The sequence below is a fragment of the Octopus bimaculoides genome, chromosome 15 (assembly GCF_001194135.2).
Source record: "Octopus bimaculoides isolate UCB-OBI-ISO-001 chromosome 15, ASM119413v2, whole genome shotgun sequence".
NCBI lineage: Eukaryota > Metazoa > Mollusca > Cephalopoda > Octopoda > Octopodidae > Octopus > Octopus bimaculoides.
This window is the reverse complement of record NC_068995.1, coordinates 7,634,511-7,642,010: the sequence shown is the minus strand read 5'-3', so window position 1 is coordinate 7,642,010 and position 7,500 is coordinate 7,634,511. Positions and strand designations below refer to the sequence as shown.

Here is a 7,500-nt window from a genome sequence, read left to right as displayed (position 1 = left end):
ATACATGCGTATGTGTGTTTGTGTGTGTGTGTGTGTGTGTGTGTAACTAGGTTGACATCACCGAAATAAATACTACTGACAGGAATTATATTTAACTCGCTGCTCTGTAAGCTGTATATTTCCATTACGTTCACCCTGTACAAAATTCTCTGCGTATGTGAGTCTCTGACTGGCATATATACTTTTATACATACGTGCGTATATATAAGGTTTTAATATAGCGGCAAGAATCCAAATTTTCTTCCGAATCCCAGGTGAACTTAATACAATAATGTGAATGTTTACGTAAAGCAAAGCAAAGGTAAATGCCGGCTGTATAAGAAGCCAAATTGTAACTGGTTATACTCACATAAAATTTGGTTTATATTCCAAAATTCATATAGAATATATGAAGGCCGTAGCATTAATTATACTGTTAAAAGAAATGGCCATCTGTGGCGCTGGTTATGAGATTCTTAAAATTGTATTTTATTTTTAATCTACTAGCAGGTTTTGATTTCACAAAATCGTACCTGCTAAGAATTTACATATAATTCTATAGAACCACGATTCTCCACAGAATTTTCCGTTGTTATGTGCTATTTTGTGACGTATTCAAGTGTGCAAGGGTGGTGTCCTTGACCATTTTCAAGACGGCAACTAAGATCCATGTAACTGTGTAAAATCTTTAGATGATTTACATCTAACCGGAACTGGAGCATTCACTTCAAAGGAGTAACATAGATACGTCTACGACAGATTACTCCAAGGCTTTGGACACTTCAGTTATGGCAACAGCCGCTTATTCAAAGTACTGAGCAAAAGAACGGATCCGGGTATTTTCATACATATGAAATGAACTTATTAATCACACAGCTCTGTCTGCGTCCACAGGAGACCAAATCTTGAGAGCGTTTCACAGTACTATTGCATGTCATAGAAACATGTCATAAATAAAACATCAGTTAACTACTAGATTCACGTTCACGTCGTACTATATGAAGTTAGACGAACAGGGACTTTTAAAGTTAAATATTTTGCCAAATACACGATGTAAAAGTAAAAGGGATTTAACCAAATCGGATGGATTTACCTCGTGTTGATTTGATCATATGAATGATTATCTTTATAGCTAATCAATACTAAAATGTAACAAGACCTCTGCAGATAATGAAGGGAGTTGATATTCTAAATTGTACCAATTTACAGTTAGCATGAGTGAGCCAGCGAATGTTTAAGCATATTTTTGAAAGCGAGATCTAAACGCCATTGAAAGGATATGAATTAAGATTTTATCTTCGAAATACATTGGTGGCCACAGTTGACGTCTTTCATTCGCAAAGTTGTCTTCATATTCTGGCAGAAAAAAACTCTGTTGTTAACCCACGAGCCCCAACTGGAACTATGGAGGCTTCGTAAGGAATCAGCAGAGTTTATTTACCAGGAATACAACTTAAACGAATCCCAAGATCCAGTCTTCAGCAAAATGATATATCTAATAATAAATAATTTTTGTTTTATTAAACTTTCAATTGAAATGAGTTGCTGCTTCTGAAAATATACCTGTGAAGAAGGAAAAAACTTGGTAATTAATAGTGAGATGTTAGGGACGTATTGAAGATTTTATTTCTGTAGATATTGGACACAGGTATAGCCGTATGGTTTGGGAATTAAATTTACAAAAAGAATTATATATGCGTTCGATTCTGCAGTGCAGTATGTGTTTGTGTGTGCATATATGTGTGTATATTTCTGTCAATGCATATAGATAAATCGCGTAAATAACGATGAGGAATAAAACAAAATGCTGTACAGAAAAGATGTCTGCTTGCAGTTACACACGTTACTACATAGTCACTATCATCGTTATAAATGCAACGGACAACGTGCTTCCTCATAGAAAAGAAGTAGTCAAAGATGATGTATTTTACAAACTTTGGTATTTATAATATCCATAACTACCTAACTAAGTAATAATAAGTCTAAATCAATAGCGAATGACGTGCAGTATCTCAGATAAGTAGATCACATTAAAACATACACTTTTCGAAGTACTGTAGCACCAATGCAGGAGTGCATTACGTCCTATAGCAGAAACAGCTGTAAGGTAATGAAGGTCATGACATAATTTCTTATTCCCTTCTCATTTAAATTTCGTTTTGCTCAGTTCTCGACTGACGTTTAGTTATGAAGCCTATGTACGTTTAGTTCTAACACCAAGTTATTGGTATCGCTATGCCTTAGCGAAATAATAACGTGTGTGTGTGTGTGTGTGTTGGTATGTATGAATGTAAGTACTCATTTTTACTAATAGAGAAAGTGAGGCAGAGTGAGAGAGATGTAAATATATACTTGCATATACAAATATATATATTAAGTATAAGGTGGTATCGAAAGTTTCCCATACCAGTTATGGTTGATAAAAATAACTTATAAGTTTTAACATCCTCTCCTTCGCAATCGTCACCTTACGCAGCATTACACTGACCCAGCGGAACCTCTACTTTTGGAAAACGGCCTGGAAGTCGTTTTCCGTAAGCGAGCCCTGGACCTTCAGTGATTCGCTCTGATCTCGACAACGGTCTTAAAACTACGACCGTTGAACTGCATCTTTGTCTGGGAGAAGAGAGGGAAGTCCGGAGGTGCTAAATCTGGTGAATAGGGCGGGTGTGGAAAAGATAGCATGTTGTTTTGAGGAAGAAACTCAAGATGCTCGGCGACAGAGTGCATTGTGGTCGAGAAGAATCCAATTCTTCGAGCTCCACAGATCCAGTCGTTTGCGCCAAATGTTCCTCAAACGCTTCAAAGCGTCAGTTGAACTTTCGATTGATGGTCTGGCTCTGGAGGACGAATTCTCGATTCACAATACCACATTCCCGGGGGCGACGCTCATGACAGGTCTTCCATATGGCTCATCATCTTCCAGCGATGTTTTTCCGCTTTTGAAGCGCCCATTGCGTACGACCCATGGCCTCATCACTGTGAGCTTGCCGAAGCATGCTCAATATCTCTGTAGCAGACTTCCCAAATCTAACGCGAAATTTCACGTCGGTACTTTGTTCCTGTCCATCGCAGACTACATCATACACGTGATTACATACCCACAAACATTACCACTTGCAAAGTAAACGCAGTGATGTTACTCCGCACACTGCCTCATGAAGCCCACTGGCAGCTCTCACTGCGCACGCAACCGTATGCTGCCATCTGTTGGCGCGTTACAGAACTAGTCCGGCAACTTTCTGATACCACCTCGTATATGTAGGAGTGCACGAATGCGTAAATCATTAAAGCTATAATCGATACCGTAGATTATATATATGTCCCTAAGCGGAAACTATCCTCTAAATTCTTAAGTGGGTATTTAAGTCTCTTTTTCCTTTTATTTTCTCTACCTTTTTTTTTTCATTGATATATTTTATTTTATTCTTTGTCACAGTAGCAATTTCTGTGAACTCCATTCGTCTTTAGAATTATCAAGCTGATAAACGCTATTTAGATATCTGAAAGCAGCAACTGTGACAGTAATAAGAGAAGAATAGCCAATATTCCACAATATTTCACAAGATTTTGTGGCAGACGCCACGCTGCAGGAAATAATATTAAACGAATTGTATTATGAAATATAAAGTGTGACATTGTGAATTGGATGGTAATCTTTAATGCAATCGTCCATACATGAAATCAATTTTTCTGTGATGTGACAACGATAGAAAAAAAATTAATAGAAATATAAAAAAACAAATTATATATTAAAATATGAAAATAGAAAATAGAAAATTATATATATATAAATGTGAATATTAAAAAATACTGAATAGTTTGTAAACGATATATGATGGTATAAACGCATAGAGATACATACACGCATAAAACACACACACATACATATATATATATATATATATATATATATATATATATATATATATATATATATATATATATATATATATGCAAAGATATTCACAGATGCATAATGCAGAAGAGCACAACATACATATATAAATACATTCATACACACATACATACTTAAGTGCATACATAATTGCATACATTTGTGCATACATGCATAGATGTAAAGATACATACAAACATACATGCACAAATACATACATACATATATATACACATACAAACATACATACATACACAAATACATACATAAATTCATAAATACATACATACACACATACATGTATGCATATATAGATATTGACAGACAGACAGATAGGCAGACAGACAGATAGGCAGACAGACAGACAGACAGACAGACACAGAGAAAGAAATATTAAAGCCGTGTGAGGAAAGCTATCAGCTGCATTAATAAAATCTTAATAACAAATTCTTGAAAAAGAAAAGAAAAAAATGTCCGCGACACATTTCTCAAACTGTTCTGGTATTTCTTTCTGTCTATAGAAATATGAAGCCAGAACTGTCTTAATCGATGAAGCACATGACACCTATGCAGAAACACTTGTTTCTTATTCTCATTGTTGAACTGTTGTTGTTGTTGTTGTTGTTGCTGTTACTGATGTTTTTTTTATCTTTGTTTTATGTTCCTCAACATTTTCCCTTTCGTTTCCAGATCCGGACGCGAATTTATTTATTTTTCTTACGTGTGTTCCGTACCCCAAGCAATGAACTCATTTGCATACAGCCAATCGGAGCTCAACTTGAAAATCCACACACTATGTACTACTACATTACAACCAGTCAGGCATAGAATGGTGTATGCGACTCTGTGAGTACAACATCGTAGGTCCCACATAAGCACCACATTCCCCGCTACCGCCAGCATCCTCATAGATCAATTAAGCACCATCTCTATATAGAGCTAACATTAGGTACCGATGCTCTCAGACTGAGATTAGTGATACTGCAGGTACCGTAGGAGAGCGCAATACGACGCAAGGCCATATTAATTACGATGTTTCCAGATCATCAACATTTTAAATTAGGAATGTACAAAATCAGTCCAAAAATTAAGAAACTACCCTCATTTACATTTTCTTATGCACTTTATACACACACACACACACACGCACACACACACACACACACACACACACACATATATATATATATATACATATATATATATATGCAGGAAAGTCTTCTTTCAGTTTCCATCTACCAAATTCGCTCACAAGGCTTTGGTCGGCCAGAAGCTATAGTAGTAGGCTCTTAACCAAGGTGCTACGCAGTGGGACTGAACCTGGAAATAATTTTGTCGAGAAGCAAGCTTCTTACCACACAACCACGCCTGTTATATTTTTTACTTGTTTTAGGCATTGGATTTAAAATATGATTTTTTTTTCTCTGTATTTATTATCATTTAATTTTCGTTCATAGTATTTCATGGCTTGCAAATATTTTTTAATATATTTATGTATTGGCTATTGGTATAATTCTTGTTCTCTCTACAAAATGAATTACAGTGTTATATACAGTATTCTGATGAGAAGACATCGAATTGCATCCATAGAATGATACACTTTGAGTCTTTCCTTGCATATATTATATAAAAAAAATTAAATGAAAACCTTGAGTTAAGATACCGGCGAAACAATTGTAAATTTCTGTAATGAAACACTTTCTTTACTTCATGTTTCTTCTTATTAACCACAAACACGGGCGCGTCCACGCATACACACACACACACATAAACATATACATAGATAGATCGCTAGATAGATAGATAGATAGATAGATAGATAGATAGATAGATAGATAGATAAACCTAAATGCATATAAGATATACGCAAATATAAGATATACATGTTTATATTAAAATATACTCTCTATATAATGACGTTTATTAATGGCGTGGTGATATGAATATGATGTTTTTATTCTATTGAAGCAGCTGTGACAAACAATAAAACTCATGAATCCTATTTGAAATTAGCTTACTTATCTCTTCGTTATTCTACATATTGAAATATTACAATTAGCGAGATAGTTTCTTTCAGTGATAACTACATTTCTTGCACTTTGCATAGATTTAAGAAACGTTTTCTAACATCCAATTATAGGTAACTCAATGGCGACAGCTGGAACGAATATAAAGCAATACCAGGCGACCACAAGAATGTGAATACAACTGTTTCTTTAATGCAAAATTCATTTGGAATGGTTTTGTAATATAACTGGTGTACTTCAAATATATTGTATCAAAATAGCGTTAGGGTTTATAAGTCTAACAAAGAACAACTTCAAAGCTTTTGTATGCAAGCATCTAGATCCACGAATAAAAGTAAATTTTCTCGTCCCAATAAATGTGCAAAATCGTAAAGTTATTTAATAATACTCTGTATTAGGTATTGAGTAATTTCTTGTTTTGCCTCAAAGCGAAGAATGCATACATATGTGTATGTGTAGTATGCGTGTGTGCGTGTACCTGTGTATGAGTGTGTGTTGTTATATAATTACATATATATATATGCATGTGTGTGTGTGTGTGTGTGTGTGTGTGTGTGTGTGTGCGTGTATGTATGTATGTATATATACATATTAGAAAGAAATAATAATCAGGTACTCAGATGTCTCGATGTTTGTACATTTACAGATTTTTATTCATACGTCACATGTTTTATAAATTAGTGCTTTCACGTAGTCTTGTAGGGTTATCAAATTTTGACACTCACACAAACAGACAGATAGATAGATAGATAGATAGATAGATAGATAGATAGATAGATAGATAGATAGATAGATAAATAGATAGATAGATAGATAGATTGATTTGTCGTGTTAGAATAAACTATACTGCTGTAGTTAACACGAGAGGAATTCATATTGCCTCTTAGAGCAAAGTGCACTCTTAGCAGGGAGATAAATCCGCGCCAGCTCCAGCGCCGAGAACACTAAATCACGTGCTTTCGACCTTGCTTGATTTTGTCACTGATGGAGGCGGTGGAGTTTGCGCTAATTTTTTCCGCCCGCTAAGAGTGAGTTTTGCTGCGACAGTCAGTATGAGAGTTCCTTTCATAACTACCGCAGTCTAATTTACTCTAACACAACATCCATGATTAAGTGTGAATAAATATTGTCTCTTGGTATTAACACTGACTCTGTCGCTAGTATATATTATTGTTTCTTTATACATGCTCGCTAATTTGAGTTCGGCAACCCGAAATTACTACGTTCGTCCATTTAGAATTAAATTAAATTAATTAAGACTCTAATTAACTTAAATGTACTCGAGACGAAATAATACAACACAACGGACGTACACTTTTAACGGACCGAAATATACGATTCCATCCATTTCCATAAGGCAGGAAGCATTGTTTTTACTCTAACGACATTTATTTTAGACGCGAATTATTAAATCGATTTTATATGAACGGTCAACTCTAGTATAAGATAATTTCATCTAAAAAGAACTAATACGCCTTAGCTAATGAACTGTCGAATTTGTTTATATAAACAATAACATCATTCGATTAGTTGAACATGATAAACAAATTCGATCGATTTTTCATATCCCCTTAATGTAGCATCCTAACTGTATTT

At 34.9% G+C, this 7,500-nt stretch overlaps 1 protein-coding gene across 2 annotated transcripts in view; it reads right to left on the bottom strand.

Annotated features, from left to right (window-relative positions):
- Positions 1 to 7,500, bottom strand: part of LOC106875059 (synaptotagmin-9) — a 198,038-nt gene that overhangs the window by 111,231 nt on the left and 79,307 nt on the right. The window lies entirely within an intron of this gene.